Raw genomic sequence first — 23,497 nt, forward strand, 5'->3', positions numbered from 1 at the left:
TTCTGCCCTGGGAAAAGTCTCTGGTTATGCACTTGATCAATGCCTTTTATCACGTGTGCATAGATGGAATGAGAATCGTACCTGGAGCAGCATTACAGGCTCAGAGCATCAGAGGTACAACATTTATAAGCAAAACATAAATTAAACATAAATTATACAAAATTTTACAAGAACAAACACAAGTAGAACAAAAAAAGTCCATTGTAGTGTAAAGTGGTTATGTGTTGGTATAGTGAGGTAGTGATTCATGTTTTTTGCGCAGTGTGATTGTGCAAGATGGCTCAAGAACCAAACGAAGAGATATAGTTGTTCTAGAAAGTGGTGGTGTAGAACCATTGGCTTCTGTGACTCCTGCCTGATAATAGTTACAAGAAGATGGCATGGCCTTGATGGTGAGGATGGTGGGGCTCACAAACTTCTGGAGATGTACTGTGGAGAGCATTCTATCTGCTGTAGAGGGGCTTCTGCACAGCACCCAAAAAAGCTTCAGAAAGTGGAAAACACATCTAGCTCCATCATGGGCACTAGCCTCCCGAGCATCGAAGACACCTTCAAAAGATGATGCCTCAAGAAGGAAACATCTAACATTAAGGACCACCATCAGCTCGGACGAGCACTGACAGGTCGTAAGTTTAGAAAGAAAAATGTGACTTGATTTAGAAGTTAGCTGTGCTTTAAGCAGTCTACAAAATTCAAGATTCAATATTATTCTTTGTCATTCTTCAGTACATGTGTAAAAGAGAACAAAATGATTACTACTCCAGATCTGAAATGTAAAAGCAATCCTATAAAACACAATGTACAAGGAACTATTTGAGTATGGCCATAAATACATATGATTAGACTATTTATATAGAATGATTGTATGTACATTACTGTTCAAAAGTCTTAGTATATATATATATATATATATATATATATGTAGCTCAGGTGTATTATATTTGTCAATCTGGAACAGAGAATGGGTGTGAAAATTTGGTGGGAGCAAAGGATATTAGGAATGGTGAGGGATGTGGGACAGGTGACAAAGAAAGAGTGCCAAGCGCTGGATGAGTGGCAGCAATGATATTTCACACACAGCCCTGAGACACCAGGCAGAGGTCATTTCATTCCAAATAATTGGTTTATTGATCATTACAGAACATCCTTCTGGTGCTTCCCATTCCCTCCCCTTTTTCCCAACCATGATTCCCCTCTTTCTGCCTCCTTCCCATTCTCAGTCCACAACAGAGACCATATCAGAATCAGGATTATCATTACTCATATATGTCATGAAATTTGATTTGTATTTTTTTGTGGCAGCAGTACAGTGCAATACATTAAACTACTACAATACTGTGCAAATTTTTAGGCACCCTAGCTACATATACAGTACCTATAAAAAGTAGTCCCTGCCCTTGGAAATTTTCACGTTTTATTGTTTTACAACATTGAATCACAGTGGATTTGATTTGGGCTTCTTGACACTGATCAACAGAAAAAGACTCTTTTGTGTCAAAGTGAAAGCAGATCTCTACAAAGTGATCTAAATTAATTACAAATATAAAACTCTAAATAATCGATTACATAAAATGACATACCTAATTGTCAGTGATGAAGCCAATTTGTTTTAGAAGTTGCATAATTAGTTAAATGTAGATATGTTTTGGAGACCTGTGTCCAGTTAGGGGTGTTTAATACACTTGTGTCTGGAAGGTCCAACTGCTGGTGAGTCAGTATCCTGTCAAAAACTACACCATGAAGACAAAAGAACATTCCAAGCAACTCCATGAAAAGGTTATTGAAAAGCACAAGCCTGGATACAAGAAAATTTCCAAGTCACTGAATATCCCTTGGAGTACAGTTTAAGTCAATCATCAAAGGGTGGAAAGACTATCGCCTAGCTGTAAATCTGCATAGAACAGGTTGTTCTCAAAATCTGAGTGACTGTGCAAGAAGGGGACTACTGAGGGAAGCCACCAAGAGACCTATGACAACTCTGTAGGAGTTACAAGCTTCAGCAGCTGAGATGGGAGAGAATGCTCATACAACAAGTGTTGGCCGGCTTCCTTACCAGTCAAAGCTTTATGGGAGAATGGCAAAGAGAAAGCCATTATTGAAAGAAAACTTACATGAAATCTTAGCTAGAGATTGCCAGAAGGCATGTGGAAGACTCTGAAGTCAGCTGGAAGAAGGTTTTATAATCTAATGAAACCAAAATTGAGCTTTTTGTTCTCAGACTAAACATCGCACATAATCAAAAACATACCATCCCTACTGTGAAGCATGGTAGTGGATGCATCATGCTGTGGGGATGCTTCACTTCAGCAGGCCCTGGAAGGCTTGTGAAGGTAGAAGGTAAAAGGAATTCAGCAAATACAGAGAAATCCTGGAGGAAAATCTGATGCAGTCTGCAAGAGAACTGTGACTTAGGGGGAAAATTTGTTTTCCAGCAAGACAATGACCCCAAGCATAAAGCCAAAGCTACACAGGAATGGCTTAAAAACAACACAGTTAATGTTCTGGAGAGGTCAAGTCAGAGTCCAGATCTCAATTCAATTAAGAATTTGTGGCTAGACTTGAAAAGGGCTGTTCACTCAGGATTTCCATGCAATCTGATAGAGCTTGAGCAGTTTGTAAAGAGGAATAAGGAAAAATTGCAGCGTCCAAATACGCAAAGCTGATAGAGACCTATCCACACAGACTCAAGGCTGTAATTGCTGCCAAAGGTGTGTCTACTAAATACTGACTTGAAGGGAGTGAATACTTGTGCAATCAATTATCTTGTGTTTTATATTTGCAATTAATTTAAATCACGTTGGAGAGATCTGTTTTCAATTTGACAGGGAAAGGTCTTTCTCTGTTGAGCAGTGTCAAAAACCCCAAGTTAAGTCAACTGTGATTCAATGTTTTAAAACAATAAATCATGAAAACTTCCAATGGGGGGGGGGAATACTTTTTATAGGCCTTGTATGCGCCCAAGGCTTTTGCTCAGTACCATACATAAAGTAATACTAAGTGCTGGAGTATTTGCACATAAGGTGAGATGACAAAGCGACCAAGTGACTCTTGGAAAGAGGAACCCTCTGGGTAGCAGAAGGACAAGTGAAGACACATTCAATACCAGCCATTAGATAGATTCCAGGAAGAGGCTGCCCAAACAAGGTACAGAGAAACAGCAGAAACTCTGCATTAACTCAGATCCTTCAAGTGAAGGAAAGTAACTGTGAAACTCTGACAAATGAAGCATCTCAGTGATTTATAGTTGCAGCACTAGGACAAAGTAAAGCATCAGTCAGGGCCAGGGTACTTCTTTCAGGCTGAGTTATGTAAGCTTGCCCCATGGGTGAAATAAGTTTCCGTAATAAGTACAATTTGTTTTACTTATAGCCTTGTAATTTTATTAGGGAAGAATTCTTTCGAGTGGAAATGCCTGATGATATATTGTGGAAAGATGTGTTCTTTTCCAGCTAATACTGAGTATTGGAGGTGCAAAAACTGATTTCCCCCAGCAAAAGAAGGAAAGGAAAGTTCAGCACTTGTTAAGCCCATCATGGGCTCTCACCTTCCCAGCTGAGGACATCTTCAAAAGGCAATGCCTAAAAATATGGAATCCATCATTATGGACCTCCACCATCCAGGACATGCTCTCTTCTCATTGCTACCTTCAGTGAGGAAATAGAGGGGCTGAAGACATACTTTCCTCAATGTTTTAGGAACAGCCTTAATCACTCTGCTATCAGATTTCTGAACAGATAATGAACCCATTAACACTACCTCATTAATTTTGATCTCCTTTTGCACAACTTATTTAATATATATATATTTCTCATTGGAATTTGAGGTATTTTTGTATGTATTGCACTGTACTGCCGCTGTAAAACAACAGATTTCACAAGGTTCGTCAGGGATAATAAACCGGATTCTGATTCTGTACTTACTCATCCAAGCTACTTCAGCAGCACCTCCCAAGCCCAGTACTTCTCCCTGCCAAGAAGGATAAAGGGAGCAAGTACACGGGAACACTATTGCCTCTAAAGCCATACATCATCCTGATCTACAAACCGAGACATGTTCCTTCACTATCACTGGGTCTAAATTCTGGAAATCCCTTCCTCTTGTGGGAAGATATTCAGCAAGAGGACTTGCAGTGTTCAAGATGACAGATCGCCACCATATATACTACTGCCTTCCCTGGTCCTAAATGAGGAATTTAAAAGAAAGTGTAAAGCTGTAGAGAAGCCATGCATTGGAATCTGAAGTATCTGCCACCTGACTTTATTTCATTTTATTCTGGGTACGTCACATTCTGTTGAAAAGGGAGCTTCCTTATGCTTATTTGGCTTTCTCCCCCTTTACATTTCATTCCCAATTCTGGGCAATGTGGTTCCTTTGCAATCAGGAGTGAGACATGCTTTTGCCATGTGCCAAGACTGCAGATCCTAGAATGGGTCACGTTGCATCAACCTTTCACATAGGAAAAGAAGGAAAAGGAATGCTGAAGGTCACATTCTTGAAAGTGGGGAGAAAGCATACCAAGTGGAGAAGGTAGAAAAGATATTACCCTGTATCTAAAATCCTACAGCTGATCGTAAGAGTGCTTGGATATAGCAAACTTGTCTCAGCTTAATGAAAGCAAATTTGACAAAAAATTCAAAACAATTTTCTGAAAAAGAGGTTACTAATGGATTAATTAATTGCAACAAGTTTGAGCAAATAATCAATCATAAAAAATTGAGTAATTATATATGTTATGGATTATTAATGTTATGACCCCTTAGTCAGGTCCAAACAAATGCCCTGGATTTTCACATAGCTGTTCACAGCTTCCAAAAACAACATTACTGCAATTGTGGGTCCAACTTTCAAATGAGGACTGATAAGCAATATGTGGCTTTGTGCCTTATGTTTCTTGGCTTTAATACTAGTCTGGACAAATTAGCAGCATAACAAAAGAAGAGCAGCATACTAAACTCTGTTCTGTTAATCACTGGGCGGTGGTCTTTTATGGCCTCATATTGTGTGTCAAATATATGTTTTTCCATTCATTGTCAGTGTTTCTTCTTCTCACATTCATCAGCATTACATGGTTCAACGCTTTTGGTTGAGGGGCATTTCAAATGATTGCTTGTTGATTTCAATGATCTATTCTGAACTCTTCTGGCGATGGTGGATTAGCATAGCATTCTGCTAAAAGAGAACCCTGGTCCTATTTCTAACTTCCTCCAAACCATATCACAGTCATAGTCATAGTCATACTTCATTGATCCCGGGGGAAATTTGTTTTCGTTACAGTTGCACCATAAATAATAAATAGTAATAAACCATAAATAGTTAAATAGTAATATGTAAATTATGCCAGAAAATAAGTCCAGGACCAGCCTATTGGCTCAGAGTGTCTGACCCTCCAAGGGAGGAGTTGTGAAGTTTGATGGCCACAGGCAGGAATGCTTTGTGTTGCATCTCGATGGAATGAGTCTCTGGCTGAATGTACTCCTGTGCCCAACCAGTACATTATGTAGTGGATGGGAAACATTGTCCAAGATGGCATGCAACTTGGACGGCATCCTCTTTTCAGACACCACTGTCAGAGAGTCCAGTTCCATCCCTACACCATCACTGGCCTTACGAATGAGTTTGTTGATTCTGTTGGTGTCTGCTACCCTCAGCCTGCTGCCCCAGCACACAATAGCAAACATGATAGCACTGGCCACCACAGACTCGTAGAACATCCTCAGCATCGTCCGGCAGTTGTTAAAGGACCTCAGTCTCCTTAGGAAATACAGACGGCTCTGACCCTTCTTGTAGACAGCCTCAGTGTTCTTTGACCAGTCCAGTCTCCTTCAATTCTCATTTTCTATACTTTATTTTTTAATATTATTCAGAATTCAGAATTTAGGTTTATTATTACCAGCATGTGTTGTGAAATTTGTTAACTTTGCAGCAGCAGTTCAATGCAATGCATAATATAGAAGAAAAAAAATAATAACAATAAATAAATCAATTGCAGTATACAGTATACAGTACACTAATCTATTGAATAGATTAAAAATCATGCAAAAAAAGCAGAAATAATATATATTTAAAAAGTGAAGTAGGTTTCAATGTCCATTTACGAATTGGATGGCAGAAGGGAAGCAGCTATTCCTGAACCACTGGGTGTGTGCCTTTAGGCTTCTGTACCTCCTAACGGTACAGTTTGAAGTCTTCCAATTAGTAAGTCAAGGATCTAATTGCAGAGGGAGGTACAGAGGTCCAGGTTCTGTAACTTCTCAATCAGGATTATGGGAATGATGGTGTTAAATGCTGAGCTATAGTCGATGAACAGCATCCTGACATAGGTGTTTGTGTTGTCCAGGTGGTCTAAAGCCATGTGAGGAGCCATTGAGATTGAGCCTGCCTTTACCTATTGTGGTGATAGGCAAATTGCAATGGGTCAAGGTTCTTGCCGAGGCAGGAGTTCAGTCTAGTCATAACCAACCTCTCAAAGCATTTCATCACTGTAGTATATAATATTATGCGGCATTATAGAAGGCTTTTGTTGTTACCATGCTGTCATCTTTATTCTTTACCTTCCCATTTGCTTCCTCCAAAGTAAATACACAGGCCTGACACATTTTTTATTCACATTAAGGTAAGATTAGCTAGAGGATTGCAATGTTGATAGGAGATTCCCTAGTCAGAGGAACAGAGATGAAGTTCTATGGGCACGATGGAGACACCTGGATGGTATGTTGTCTCCCTGGAGCAGAAGATGTCTCAGATTGGGTCCTTGGCATTCTCAAGGGAGAGAGTGAGCAGCCAGAAGTCTTGATACATATTGGCACCAATGATGTAGACAGACATGGTGAGGAGGTCCTGAAGAGTAATTTTAGGAGCTAGGTAGAAAGCTGAGAAACAGGACCTCCAGACTATTAATCTCTGGATTGCTGCCTGTACCATGTGCTTGAGAGGGTAGGAATAGGATGAGTTGGCAGGTGAATGCATAGCTGAGGAACTGGTGCAAGGTGTAGGGGACAGGGGTTCAGATTTATGGATCATTGGTATCTTTCTGTGGAAGGCATGACTTGTACAAAAGAGACGGGTTACACCTGAACCAGAGTGGGCCCAATATCCTTGTGGCAAGGTTGTCTAGAGTTGTTCGGGAGCATTTAAAATAATTTGGCCGCGGAATGGGAACCGGAGTGATGTGCTAAAGATGAGATAGCTGGTTTACAGAGTAGTGAGGAGAAGCTGCTGATAGAGTAAAATTGCAGTCAACAGGATGAGCTGCAAAGTAAAAGGCGGACAAAATCAAAAAGGGTAAATATAAGACTGAAGGTGTTATATTTGAACGTGCACAGTATACAAAATATGGTAGAGGAACTTGTAGTACAGTTATAGTTTGATATGTATTATGTTGTAGCCATCACTGAATAATGGCTGAAAGAAGATTATAGCTGGGAGCTTAATGTCCAGGGATACACATTATATTGAAAGGACAGGCAGGAAGGCAGAGGGGGCAGTGTTGCTCTGTTGGTAAAAAATAAAATCAAATCATTAGAAAGAGGTGACATAGGGTCAGAAGGTGTTGAATCATTGCAGATAGTGGTAAGGAACTGCAAGGGTAAAAAGACCCTGATGGGAGTTGTATACAGACCCCCAAACAGTAGTAAAGATGTGGCCCACAATTTACAATGGGAGCAAGAAAGTGCATGCCAAAGGGGCAATATTACAATAGTCATAGGGGATTTCAATATGTAGGTAGATTGGGAAAATCAGGTTGGTGCTGGATTCCAAGAAGAGGAATTTCTACAATTCCTATGAACAGCTGGTGATTAAACCCACTAGGGGATCAGTATTCTGGATTGGGCATTGTACAATGAACCAGAATTAATTAGAGAGCTTAAGGTAAAAGAACCCTAAGAGGAAAGTGATCATAATATGACTGAATTCACCCTGAGATTCGAGAAGCAGCAGCTAAAGTCAGATGTATCAGAATTACAATGGAGTAAAAGGGAATTACCAAGGTTTGTGAGAGGAGTTGGCCAGAAAATTGATTGGGAAAGAACACTGGCAGGGATGAGTGAGAAACAGCAAAGACTGGAATTTTTGGAAGCAATTTGGAAGGCACATCCCAAAGAGGAAGAAGTATTCTAAAGCCAACCTAAAAGCCAAAGAAAGGGCATATAATAGAGCAAAAGTTATTGGGAAGTTAGATGATTGGGAATCTTTTAAAAACCAACAGAAAGCAACCAAAAAAGTCATTAAGGTAAAGATGGAAAATGAAAGTAAGCTAGCCAATAATCTTAAAGAGGATACCAGAAGTCTCTTAAGATACATAAAGTGTAAAAGACAAGCAAGAGTGAATATCAGATCACTGGAAATTGATGCTGGAGAGGTAGTAATGGGGGACAAGGAAATTGAGGATGAACTAAATAACAGTGAACTAAATCACAGTCTTCACTGTAAAAGACACTAGCAGTATGGTGGAAGGTCAAGGTGTCAGGAGTCTTGAAGGGTGTGAAGTTACCATTACTAGAAAGAAGTTATTTTTAAACTGACAGGTCTGTGGGTAGATAAGTCACCTCAACCAGATGGTGTACATCCCAGAGTTCTGGGAGAGGTGGCTGAAGAGATGTGGAGGCATTAGTAATATTTGTTCAAGGATCACTGGATTCTGGAATGGTTCTGGAAAATGGAGAATTGCAAATGTTACTCCACTCTTCAAGAAAGGAGGGAGGCAGCAGAAAGGAAATTATGGACCAGTTAGTCTGACTTTAATGGTTGGGAAGATGTTGGAGTTGATTATTAAGGATGTGGTTTTGGGATATTTAAAGGCACATGATAAAATAGGCCATAGTCAGCATAGTTTCCTCAAGGGAAATTGATGCTGGAGTGGTAGTAATGGGGGACAAGGAAACTGAGGACATATTAAATCTGTTGAAATTCTTTGAAGAAATATCAAGCAAGGTAGACAAAGGAGAATTGGTTGATGTTGTGTAGTTGGATTTTCAGAAGGCCTTTGACAAGGTGCCACACATAAGGCAGCTTAACAAGCTACAAGCCCATAGTATTACAGGCAAGATTCCAGCATGGATAAAACAGTGACTGATTTGCAGGAGGCAAAGAGTGGGAATAAAGGGAGCCTTTTCTGGTTGGCTGCCAGTGACTAGTGGTGTTCTACAGGGGTCTGTATTGGGATCAATTTTTTTTACATTACATGTCAATGATTTGGATGATGGAATTGATGGTTTTTTTGCGAAGTTTTCAGATGATATGAAGATAGGTAGGTAGTTTTGAGGAAGTAGAAAAGGCACAGAAGAACTTAGACAGATTTGAAAAATGTGCACAGTGGCAGATAGAATACAGTATCAGGAAGTGTATGGTCTAATTGAGAAAAAATACAAAAACTGAGGTACAAAGGCACTTGGAAGCCCTTGTGCAGAATTCCCTAAAGGTTAATTTGCAGGTTGAGTCTCTGGTGAGGAAGGCAAATGTGATGTTCGCATTCACTTCAAGAGGACTAGAATATAAAAGCAAGGATGTAATGTTGAGACTTTATGAAGCACTGGTGAGGTCTTACTGGGAGTATTGTGAGCAGGTTTGGGCTCTTTATCTTAGAAAGGATGTGCTGAAACTGGAGAAAGTTCAAAAGTGGTTCACAAAAATGCTTCCAGGATTGAATGGCTTGTTGTATGAAGAGCGTCTGATGGCTCTGGGCCTGTATTCACTAGCATTCAGAAGAACGCTGGGTGGCCTTATTGAAACCTATTGAATGGTGAAAGGCTTTCAGAGTGGATGTGGGGAGGTTGTTTCCTATGGTGGGAGAGTCTAAAACCAGGGGATGCAGCCACAGAATAGAGGCCGTCCTTTTATACTGGAGAAGAGGAAGAATTTCTTTAGCCAGAGAGTGGCGAATCTGTGGAATTCTTTGCCACTGGCAGCTGTGGAGGCCAAGTCTTTATGTGCATTAAAGGCAGATGTTGAACAATACTTGATTGATCAGGGCATGAAGGATACAAGGAGAAGGCAGGAGATTGGGGCTACAAGGAAAATTGGATCAGCCATAATGAAATGGCATGCAGACTTGATGGGCCATATGGCCTAATTCTGCTCCTATATCTTATGGTCTTATTGTAAAGCCCACATAACAGCTTCAGCCAAATATTTAGCTGAACTGGCTGTTAAAGCTGTGAAAATCTCTGCCGAACAATAAAACCTTTGTGGGACCACCTTTTGGAAAATTGTGTTCAGTTCTGATCACTTTATTATAGGAAGGATGTGAATGCTTTATAGAGGAATAATGGTTAAGGCAGATACGTCAGGGGCCTCCATTTAAATGACAGCTACTCTCCAGGCATCCATGCAAAATCATTAGTTTAATTAGCTTGCACATTCTCTGGCCTCTTAGATAGACATACGGATAAAAGTAAAATGGAGGGCTATGTAGGAGGAAATAGTTAGATTGACCTTGTAATAGGTTGAAAGGTTGGCACAAATTTATGGACCAAAGGGCCTATTTTCTCTGCTGTAATGTTCTATGTACTAGCATTCAGAAGTATTAGTTACACAAGACATTTCTGTGGCCTCTTCAAGTATTACATATAGTTTTGGCCAATTTCATAAGGGAAAGATGTTATTAACCTAGTGCAGAAAAGATTTTTCAGGATGGGATCCTAGTTACGAGGAGGCATTGCACAGATTAGGATTTTATTCTGCTGGGAAAATGGAGTTGAATGGGGAAATAGTAGAGGCGGTGTCAATATGTTCAGTTTCAGTCAAGAAAAGAGAAATGACCAACGTTTCTGAGACATAAAAAAGAAAAGAATGCGCTCTTTCATAAACTCTCCCTTTAGACTTCTCCATTCCAAAGAAAGCAAAATGGCATAGTTGAGTTTTCCTATGAACTTCTCTATTCTGGAAAACATTCCTGTAAACCACCTCTGACCCCTCGCAAGTGTTAACTAAAGATAAGCAGGAAAAGGAGGATTGAGTTAGACAGTAGAGAATCCTCTGGGACAAAGCTGGGGTCAAAGCCCACTTGAACAGCTTGACGAACAGGGCTTGAAAACCTTTGGACATTTTTGTGGATATCCCAGCTTCAGAGAGAGAACAGAGAATGAGGAAGGTAATTACACTGATGATTTTGCATGGATGCCTGGAGAGTAGCTGTCATTTAATGATTTTTGGGCAATTTGAACGGATTAATATTTAATTAGTAACTTCCTGCATCTCAAAAACAATGATAACACAAAGAGAATGAAATCTAGGCATGTTTATCCTGGAATAAAGAAGCACTGAGGGTCTTAGTAATTTCTACATAAACCTCATCGTCTCATACAATACAGGTTGTGAGTTTGGGAGAAAAAACCTTGTGATCAGGAGGAAGAGGGAGAAAAACCACCTAACACAAAGAGTGGAGAAAAATCAGTGCAAATGTAAAATAAAAACTGAAAATGCTGGACATACTTAGCAGGCTGAGGAGTGCAGAACATATGGGATACACTGGCTGGGGAAATAAATTCGGCTTCAGGAAGATAAAGAGAAATTCAAAGTTCAAATTTTAAAGTAACTTATCATAGTATATATTCTGTATACAACCACAAATTAAAGAAACTCTATAGACTACATAAAAAAGACTATCAAACAGCCAGTGTGCAAAAAATACAATGTATCATACAAACAATAAAAAGCAAGTGAATAACATTCATAACGAAAGAGGGTCCACAGCCATGAAGCCAATCATCACTGCAGCCAGTCCAGGAGCTCAGTCCTGATGAAGGGTTCCGGACTGAAATGTTGATTGATCGTTTCCACGGATGCTGCCCGACCTGCTGAGTTCCTCCAGCGCGTTGTGAGTGTTGCTCAGTATTTGCAGGCCAAAGCCTAAGTTCTATACAGAGACAAGTTAACCTTGCTGAGTAGCGAGTTGAACATTGGCCCGTCCCTTGCCTCCAGCCCCAACACCCTGACCTGGTGCTTAAATTGGCAAAACATCGGCTTGTTCCTTGGCCCGGGCCCTGCTGCCTCGCCTCACCTCAGATCTGCCACTTCGAATAGGCTCCAAAGCCGGCCCAGCTACGGCCAAACATTAGCTCATTCTTCTATCTGGCCCAGGCCCTGTCACCTCAATTTGGCCCATATCCAACTTTTCCAATCTGGCCCGGCACTTAAATCAGTCAAACATTGGCTTGTTATTTGCTTTTGGGCCTGGTTCATGCTGCCTTGACTCTGCCTCGTTTTGCTTCAGATCAATCACTTTGAATCAGCTCCAAACCTGCTCCAGCAAATGCCAAACATTGGCTTGTCCCTCGGTCTCGTGCCTAGGCCCTGCCACCTTGATTCGACAGCTACAAAATCTGTGGAGATTGCAGAACTAGAAACAGAGTGAACATTTTTGTTCAATGACTGGAGTATTTTATGTTTTTATTTCAGAGTTTACACACCCACAGTATCTTTGGATTTTAGAAAAAGAGGCATTAGGTCTTCCAAGCCGAGTCTGACTGATCCAGTTGAAATTGATTGTGATTATTCATTCCCTAACTTGTAATGCCCTTATATGCCGATATGGAATTCACAGTTATAATGCACTCAGTGGCCATTTTATTAGGCATCTCCTGTACCTAATAAAGTGACCACTCAATGTATGTTTGTGGTCTTCTGCTGCTGTAGTCCAACCACTTGAATGGTTGACATATTGTGCATTCAGTATGCTTTATCTCTTCTGCATACCACTGTTATAACGTGTGGTTATTTGAGTTACTGTCCCCATCTTTTTGGATTGAATCAGTCCAGCCATTCTCCTCTGACCCCTCTTATTAACGCCTCGTTTTCACCCAGAGAACTACCAGATTTTCATTTGTTTTTCACATCATTCCTTGTAAATTCTAGAGGCTGTCGTGTGCAAAAATCCCAGGAAATTATTCAGAGATACTCGAACCGCCCGCCTGCCACCACGGTCAAAGTCACTTAGGCTACGTCCACATGAGACCGGATAATTTTGAAAACACCGGTTTCGAGTAAAAACAACAGGTGTCCACACTAAGCATTTTTGAAAATATCTCTGTCCACATTAGGCGGATATTTGGGTGAATCTCCTCAAACTGGGCAGGTGCAGGACACACAGAAAACAAGCGGAGGAGAAACGAAGGTATATTGGTGCACATTTGTCCAGTTACAGATTAGAAAAACTTAAAAGGAATTGCTCTTGGCTCTCGCGCAGGAGGACTTAAAACTTAAAAAAAAAACAAACACTGGAGCGTATAGAGGCAACTGACAGGGAGTTCACGGACAGTATGACCTGCTGATGATGAACATTGAAAAATTGACTGACTGTTGCATTAATAAAGCACCTTGTTAAATTTATAAAACATGTCTGCATCAGTGTTATCTTGGATTTCCATACAATGTTACATTAGGCTGTTACACATCTATTGTCAGAGAAGTACTTGCATAAATAGGTAAACCACCTTGGTTCTTGGTCCCCCAAAATATTTCACATGGAATTTAAACTGGAGGTGGCGGAGGGCGTTTTCTCTCCTTACCTTCATACAAGCAAGGACAGAAAACAGGGCAAAGTGAGTATACTTATTTATTCAGTAAGCTGTGGGTCAAAGTATTTGGTGAGTACATTTCTAACTCTTCTGGCTTCAGTCTTGTTGCCGTCTGTTCTGAAATTGTTAGGTTCTGGAAGCGCAGAATCAAATATCGCTGTGATGATTGTACGCTCTAATATCAATTGTTTGGCGGCAATAGACTAGTAATAATAATAAGAAGAAAACAATGAAGTGCTGTGCTGTCGCCATCTGTTCCGGCACGTCAGGGCAGCAGTTTTAAAAAGCTCTGGTTACCCCGTACACACTACAACAGATATTAGGCGTTTTCAGATTTATTCACTCTGGAGACTGTTTCTGAAAATCTCCGTTTTCGGGGGATGAAAATGCCGTTTTAGTGTGGACAGAGAGTTAAAATGAAGAGAAAAAGCTTTGTTTTCAAAATTATCCGGCGTAGTGAGGATGTAGCCTTAGATCACATTTCTTCCCCATTCTGATGTTGGTCTGAACAACAACTGAATCTTTGACCATGTCTGCATGCTTTTCAAGTTCAAGTTCGATTGTTAGTCAACCATCATGAATGCCCATGAATACAGCGAAATGAAACAGCATTACTCCAGTGCCAAGGTGAAAAGCACATTATCAACAGTTATACACAGCACAAGGCTCATGTGGCATACATAATTACTATAGCAGTAAACATACAATCGCAAAAAACAATAGTCCAATCCCCTGAGTGCCATATCCTATAGACTGATGGTGCATGTGATATTGTCGGCAAGAACAAGCCTGCAGCGCTCTGATCATTATGCACTAATACAGCCACAGATGAATGCAATCCAGCTGGTCTTCCACCAAGCAAACACGGGAGGGCACCATCGATGGAGGGTCAGGTCCCCAACCAGGCATGGACGCTGCCGTGCCACATCACCTCCAGAGTCTCCTTCCCTAGGCGGCTGCAATGGGCGACCCTGTGGCATGATGAGCTGGTTTGCATACTGAGGCCATGCCGCTCCCTTGTCATCGGTCTCACCAATAAACCAGTGAACCAGACTTGCAGTAGTCTAGATAGATAGATATACTTTATTGATCCCGAGGGAAATTGGGTTTCGTTACAGCCGCACCAACCAAGAATAGAGCATAAATATAGCAATACAAAATCCAAACAATCAAACAACAAAATGAAAACTATGCCAGATGGAAAATAAGTCCAGGACCAGCCCTATTGGCTCAGGGTGTCTGACCCTCCACGGGACGATCTGCAAGTTCGATGGCCACAGGCAGGAACGACCTCCCATGCCTCCCAGTGTTGTATCTTGGTGGAATATGGCCGAAGTCCAACAGCAAAAAGTTCAATATCTGGTCTACTAACATGTTCTTCGATCGTAAAATGTTACCAATCTATGTTACCAATGTCCGACAGGGTCTTCTGATCACAAGCAAAACTTCCAGGACTATCAATCACACCGTTTGCTCGACCACGCAGCACCTCCGTGCACTGACTCCAGCACCTTGCTGTAGAGGCACCAACATGGTCCACAACAAGTCCAGCTCCTCTGTTGTCAAGCAACTCACTAGCAGGATAGACCTGCAGTACATGATGTTCCTAGTATGCAGCAGTGTCTCTGATCACAAGAAAGACACAAAGTATGAACAATTACATCTTTGGTTGGGCCCAGAGAGGCTACTGCAACTATCCACACTGCCATCGTTACTAGAACACAGCGTCTTGCCAGTATACTGTTATGCATTGAGTTGTTGCCACATGATTGTTTCAAAGGTTACAAAGGTACATTTACTGTCAGAGAAATGTATACAATATACATCCTGAAATGCTTCTTCTTCACAAGCATCCACGAAAACGGAGGAGAGTCCCAAAGAATGAACGACAGTTAAATGTTAGAACCCCAAAGTCCCCCCCAACTCCTCTCCCTCCCGCACGTAAGTGGCAGAAAGCAACAACCCTTCCTTCTCCCACTGACAAAAAAAGCATTGATACACACCACCAATCACTTCAAGCATGAGCAAAGCAACAGTAAAGACAGACTTGCAGTACCACAAAGACTTTGCGTTTCACCCAGTATTCGACATACCACAGGCTCTCTCCCTCCCTAATAAAGTAGAAAGAGGTGTCTCCATTTTCACAGCCAACGGGGAGACATAAAAAACAACTCGCTGGTTTATGATGTTAAAAGTCTGTTAGAAGGAAGGAGGGATAATTATATCCAAGGAAGAATGGACAATAATATGGAGGTTTCAATGGAAATGTACCAGTCCACAGAAATGGAGGGAGTTTGGACGGAAAAACTTGATAAGATATTTTATTACACCCGCTCAGAAATCCCATTATGATAGTAACCACCCTGTTTCCTGGAGAAATTGTGGAAATCAAAATGCAAACTATTATCATATTTTCTGGGATTGCCCTGTTATCAAAGACTATTGGAGTGGGATACACAATGCCCTACAAGATATTTTTAAATGTGGAATACCCTTAGAAAGTAAGACCATATATTTTGGGTATGTACCTCAAGAATGGTTGAAAAGAGATAAATATTTAATGAATATACTGCTGGTGGCTGGTAAAAAGACTCTTACCAGGAAATGGTTATCACAGGAGAGCCCAACTTTAAATGCATGGATGGAAATTACAATGGACGTTTACAAAATGGAGAAGATAACAGCATCTGTTAATCATAAGTTGGAACAATTTGATTCATACTAGGAAAAATGGTTCAACTACATAACACTTCATAGGCCTGATTTTATTCTCACAAATCAATGAATATGTTGCAAAAAAACAGGTGTATGCCTCAGATAAATATTATGCAGAGATTTGTGGCAAATATGATTATACGATACAGGTGTCCCCCGCTTTTTGAACGTTCGCTTTACGAAACCTCACTGTTACAAAAGACCTACATTAGTACCCTGTTTTCACTTTCAGAAGGTGTTTTCACTGTTACGAAAAAAAAGCAGCGTGCGATAAAAAATCAGCACGCGAAAAAATCAGCGTGCGATAAAAGGCACCGTGCTCCCTGAGCAGCCGCTCTCCCCGGATTCAGAACAGCATTGCTTTAACACGTGCCTGTGAACAGCCGTTTGCAAAATGAGTCCTATGGTATCGGAAAAGCCTAAAAGAGCCCGTAAGGGTGTTACATTTAGCGTAAAACTAGACATAATTGGTGGTGAACAAAGTAAGGACAAAGTGAGTTTGGCTTGTGGAAGCTGAAGATGATGATGTTGAAGAGGTTTTGGCATCCCACGACCAAGAACTGACAAATGAAGAGCTGATGCAATTGGAAGGAAAAAGGATAGCAATCAAAACCGAATGAGTAATGATAAAGTACGACTTTAATTTTGAAAGGGTGCTTCGGTTTAGGGGATATTTGCAGGATGGTTTGAGTCCTTACAAAGAACTGTGTGATAGAAAAATGCACGAGGCTCAGCAGTCAAGCAAGCCTTCCACATCAGCCACAGCAGATGACGAACCTCGACCTTCGACATCGAGGCGAGCAGTCATAGGAAAAGATGAGCTGCCTGGTCTAATGGAAACAGACGACGAGATGACACCCCAGTGTCCCACCACCCCAACCCCCAGGCCACGGACAGATACTGATTCGCGGAGAATGCAACAGTAGCCAGGAGGCACACAACACATCTTTAAGAAAAAAGCCGAAATAAACATGCTAATTAATCAGGTGCTGCCGACACGTAACTGTCAGCCAGATCAGAGACGGCGCAATCGGAAATCGGCACTGATCTGGGCCAACAATTATGTGCCGGGCGGCACCTAATTAATTAGCATGTTTGTTTTGGCTATTTTCTTAAAGATGTGCTGTGTGCCTCCCGGCTACCGCTGCACCCCTGCATGCTTCGCGGCAATGTATCGCTTGGCGGCCTGGAGGATGGGGGCCACTGCACCACCCAACCTGCGATGACTCAGCCTAACACACCATCAGTGTGCTCGGCGCTGTCTTCCGGATTCCAGTAAGTGATACTACACTGTATGTACATTATTTCTATTTTATATAGGCTGTGTATTTTTAAGTGTTATTTGGTATGATTTGGCAGCTTCATAGCTTAAAGGTTACTGGAGAGCGCTTGCGCCGCGTTTTTGCCAACAGCACTTGCGTGAGATTTTCGCTACAGAGAACAGTTCAGTAATGATTGTGGAAAAGTATTTCTACTTTATATAGGCTGTGTATTTATCATATCATTCCTGCTTTTACTATATGTTACTGTTACTTTAGGTTTTATGTGTCATTTGTCATGATTTGGTAGGTTATTTATGGGTCTGCGAACGCTCAAAATTTTCCCATATAAATAAATGGTAATTGCTTCTTCGCTTTACGACATTTCGGCTTATGAACCGTTTCATAGAAACGCTGTACCTTCGGATGGTGGGGGAAACCTGTATATACGTACAATATCTGAAATACATCTTATGGAAATGTTTGTTTGATGAACTTGAATAAAAAAAAATTACAAAAAAAGTCCATTACATCACTTTTTACGCGGTCTGTGCCCGAAGATCTGGGCACACAGCCATAATTATTCCAACTCTCCCGACAACACACAGGTCTCCTACCATGACAGCAAACTTCGATCCATCCATCTCAAGAGGCCCGAGATCCTAGGCCTCCAAAGCCAAGCCAGACTCTGAGGCCAAACCCTTGGTGTGCCAAACAATGGCCAGTTATGAAACCCCGAAAGCGGGTCCCATTCCCACAAAGAACCATAGTCAACATGTAACTCCAGGTCAGGGTCTTCAAAAGAGCACTGAAAGGGGAAAATAAAGATATTAAAAATGGAAATAGAGCTCCGAAGATGCAAGTGAATGAGTCGCTGTTCAGTGCCATCATCACTCCACTCTGCCGCCGATTGGCTGATTAGATATTTGCATTAATGAGCAGTTGTACAGGTGACCACTGGGTGTATATTGCTAAAGAGTTAGGAATAGCTAATGTGGTATGGCTCACCAGTACCAAAGTAGCTCATGAAATTTTGGGTGCAAAGTTTGTCCTTGAATGCAGGAATGGGCATATGGGCAAGTACTTTACATTGGCTTTAGTTATCTTTACTTATTTATTCTGAACAGTTAGTCTCACTCCTTTCTTATTTATTTTTCAGCAGATTGTTTGTTACTCCAGATTCCAGTACCTGCAGTCTCTTATGTTTCCATTTGGAAAGCCTTACCTCATTTAAAATGAAGCAGAAATTACTGAGAATAGTATTTGGTAATGGATCCAGACGTGAATTAAGGGAAAATCATTAGACAGAACCAATGACCATGATCTGAAATTAATTGCTTCGAAATATAGTAGTGAATGCAGAAAAAAAGTCACTCTCAAAAGGCCAACTATCAAATGAAAACTCAATAAAATCTGAGGGAAAATACAGTGTTGTGCCTCATGAGGGACTGCAGATGCTAGTAAATCTAGAGCTACAGTCATAGTATGCTGGGAGACCTCAGCCAGAAAGATGACGTCTCTGGAGGGAAATGGCAAGTCAGCAATCCAGGCTGGGGCTCTTCATCAGCACTTGGTTCAAACAGGATTTCATCAGGATTCACCGTGACCAGATCTGTTGAAGTGTCTCAGCCCAAAACGTCAACTGTTTATTTCTCTCCATAGATGCTGCCTGATCTGCGGATTTCCTTCAGCATTTTGTGTGTGTTGCGTAAAATGTTGGGCTTTGGGGAAAGCACAAAAGATCAGGAATGATGATAAAATACTGACAGATGTTAGCATACTGGCAAAGACCTACTAAGATCAATGACCTCACTTGGCTAGAACAATAATTCTGCTCTATTAGATCTTGTGGTGTCGATCTTCTGTTCCAGAGATGATTAAAATGGTTGGTAACAGACTGGTTGCCTGTTACTTACCCATTTTGAGGCTTTTTTCATTGCCTGGGGAGGACATATCCCCCGAACTCCATTTTCTACCACTTTAACAACGCAAGACAGAATTAGGCCACTTGGCCAATCAAGTCTGCTCTGCTATTTGATTAAGCCTGATTCCTCTTCCCCCTCAACCCTATTACTTACCTCTATCTAGCTACAGCTGGAGGACAAGTTGAACTTCAAGCTCATGTTGTGCTCCTGTCTGCTTTGCAATCCAACATATAATCACCATTGGCAGACAACAACAGAGGGACAAAGGAACAAGCATAAACCTGCTGGCTTCTCAAATGTACCCAACTCTTCAATATGTTTGTGGCTGATCTGCCCCAGGCTCCATCATCTCTTCTGTATTAGGGAGGATTTACAATCTTTTTTAAACATTGGACAGAGAGCACTGTAAATTGAAAAGAGGGCCAGAATGAAACAAATTAATCTCCAGGGCACTCCCAGTCATCTAAGAATCTTCTATTGTTTTGCCAATTATCAGAAATACTGCCAAAACATACTCATACAAATGCACACACGAGGAATTCTGCAGATGCTGGAAATTCAAGCAACACACATCAAAGTTGCTGGTGAACGCAGCAGACCAGGCAGCATCTCTAGGAAGAGGTACAGTTGACGCTTCGGGCCGAGACCCTTCGTCAGGACTAACTGACGAAGGGTCTCAGCCCGAAGCGTCGACTGTACCTCTTCCTAGAGATGCTGCCTGGTCTGCTGCGTTCACCAGCAACTTTGATGTGTCATACAAATTCACATCCATTCAATTCATAACAGTGCTGATTAACACTACAGAATTGATCATTGAGGATCTGTCTGAAGATAATTATGATATGTGTAGTTTCAAAAGAAAACATGTGCCTGCCTTTAGCAAAAGGCTGGTAGCTGTTTTCCCAGTTTCCTGATCATCTGTGGATGTTCCAGTACTAACTCCCCGAGTAACTATGACTCTTTCAAGCAACCGCCAACCAAAAAGACACAAGAGATTGCAGATGCTGAAATCTGAAGCAGGAGAGCATCTGCTGGGAGAACTCAGGGGTCAAGCAGCAGCTGTGGGAGGAATGCAACAGTCAATATTTCAGGTCAAAATATTGCATTAGCATAAAGAGTGGAGAAAGAATTTGGCCAGGATAAAGAGGAGAAGGAGCATGGAAGTGATGAGACAAGAGTTGGAGATGATTATTGAAGAACTGAGACAGGGTGGAAGGCAGTGGTATTTTGGGGGGGGGGAGGGGAGGGTGGAATTGGGAGGCAGTGACAGGTGGATGATGGATAGGCGTAGACAAAGGCACAAAAAGATAGAGTGATGTGGAGGAGAGTGTGAAAGTACGAAATAGGTGCTGGGAAGTCATAGGCAGGAACACACAGGGCTGCAATGGGATAAGTAAAGGAGGTTATTGCAGGAGAAGTCAGATGAAATCAAATCAGATAGGGGAGGAGGGGTAGGGAACAGAGTGACTGTGGGCCTAGCAAGTGCATAGTGGCTGGACAGAAGCAGGAGGAGGGTGAAGATTGGTGAAGAGTGATGAACTGGGAGTGGGATTTTGTGGGAAAAGAAACAAAAATGGAAGTATTGGAGGAAGATTGGAAGGGGGGTGGGGGAGAGAATGGTGGAGGGAAGGGGAAAAGGAGGAAAATCCCATCAGAGGAGAGGTTTTCCTCCTTTCTCCCCACCCTCCCTTCCAGCACTGGGAAACTCAATGCTCATGCCATTGGGGTATACACTACCTAGGCAGCCAAAGAACACTTGAATATACAGTAAAAGCACAGAACATAGGTCACAGTAAGCCTTTCCCATGGTGGACAACACTGAAAATCAAACAAACTATAATTGCCGAAAACCTGAATGAAAAAAAAGTTCTGGAAACATTCAGCAGGTTAGACAGCATCTGTGGGGATTAAAAAAAAGTTAAAATTTCAAATCAGAGAACTTTTATCAGGACTGGTAAGTAGGAAAACAAGCCAGATCAAAGTTGCAGAGAGGGTTGGCATGATGGGGGAGAGGTGGCAAAGAATGTGTGGGTAAAGGGAATATCATTGATATGATGAAACTGAACTTGCCAAGGTGATTTTGCTGTTTGTATAACTGTGTGGGTTCATAGGTTAAGGAGAGAAGTTAGAGATAAAGAAAATAAATTAAGTGACTCATAAAAGCCATTGAAAGGCCTGGATAGAGTGAATGTTTAGCAGATGTTTAAAAAACTGGGAGAGTCCAGAAACAGAGGGCATAGCCTCAGAATAAAAGGACAATCCTTTAGAAGAGAGATGAGGAGGAATTTATTTAGCCAGACAATGGTGAATCTGTGGAATTCATTGCCATAGACAGCTGTGGAGGCCAAGTCATTGGGTTTATTTAAAGCGGAGGTCAATAGATTCTTGATTAGCAAGGGTGTCAAATATTACAGAGGGAAGGCAAGGAGAATGGGTTTGAAAGAGAAAATAAATCAGCCATGATCAAATAACTGAGCTGACTCAATCTTTGAATGGCCTAACTCTGCTCCTGTGTCTCATGGAAATGCAGGTCAGAGCAGTTATTGGGGCAGAAAACATAAAAGAGAATGTTGGCTGTATTCAGAAGATCAGGCAATGTCTGCGGACTGAAATCATACTGAATTTATATTACAGATGGATGAGCTTACCACAAAAATGACCCATTATGTGAAATTGTTGAAGTCAATATTGAGTCCATAAGGTCCCCAGATGTGCTGCTATTCCTAGAATTTGTGTTGGGCTACATTACAACAGTGTAGAACTCCACAAATAAATCCACAAATTAAGTTAGGGTTGGACACAGATTTTCCCAAATCTAATATCCAATCTAGTTTATGCAAAGTAGACAAGACCATTTGTGAACATCAAATTCACGAACTTTGACTAGCAGAAATGCAAATGAATTCCTGCTTCATCTGGAGCCTTGAACCCTGCAGCTGTGTGGGAAAGTACCATGAGAATGGGAGTTTTTGGTGGAGATGGAAGAAGGTACCACAAAGTCACAAAGAGCATGGTCCCTTAGGGATTCTTTGGATGGAAGGAATATTTGTGGATGGTGGAATCTTGTTAAAGAAGCAACCTGTTGCACACCAAATTCAACAAGGATAAAGTGGAAATGTAGACAAAGATATAGAGTATTATCATTGAAAGAGCATGTGGAATCTTGTGATGAGAACAGTACCTCAAGAAACACTGTCAGTGTTGGTGAACGTGTGGCATATGTGCCCAAGGTGACATGCATAAAAATTTTGTTTGCATAAGCAATTAAGCTAGTACTACGTGCGTATCTCTCAAAACAACTAAATACAATCTGATGTATAGTGTTTGTCATCGTTACTGCAGCAATAAAAATCTCACCAAGAGTTAAGTGTGTTTACTTTCCTTCCCTTGATCTTTTATGTATATGCACCAAAGCTTTTTATTTCGTGTTCACATTTATTGTGCTTTATACGAGGTAGAAAAGTAATACTACTTAAAAATTAGGTTATTTTTCTATTCTTATTTTAAAATATTACTATTAATAATTTTGATCAGGTTTTCAAAAATGTTTCATTTATTTCAGCCTCAGTTTTTTTTATTAATAGTAAAACAATCAATGTACATAAATAAGCAAAAAGACACAGAAGTTCAAAGGTTTAAAGGTTCATTTTACTATTAAAGTATGTATGCAGAATATAGCTCTGAGATTCATCTTTTCCAGACAGCCATGAAATACAAAAAAACCATGGATGTTGTTGAACGAAAAGATATCAACCCTCCCCACATTAAAAAGAAAAATAAGTCCATGGTTATTGTTACTTATTCATTATTCAATGATCATCTCTACTTTACTAGTATGGAAGTGACATAACCCTCCATTCCTTTCCTGTTCATATTGCTGTCCAATTTAACTTTAAACAACAAACATCGAATCTGGGATCTCGGGGCCTGAGGCTGTGGAGGCTGATAACCCGAAAGTTGGAGCTTGGAGACAGACTGGGAACTGTACATCAACACAGAGCTGGGACTTATCCTTCAAATAGCTGGGAATCATCTTTAACACAACACTAACATGAGACTGGACAGTACATAAACATAGAGCCGG

Source organism: Mobula hypostoma, chromosome 5, assembly GCF_963921235.1.
Source record: "Mobula hypostoma chromosome 5, sMobHyp1.1, whole genome shotgun sequence".
Taxonomy (NCBI): domain Eukaryota; kingdom Metazoa; phylum Chordata; class Chondrichthyes; order Myliobatiformes; family Myliobatidae; genus Mobula; species Mobula hypostoma.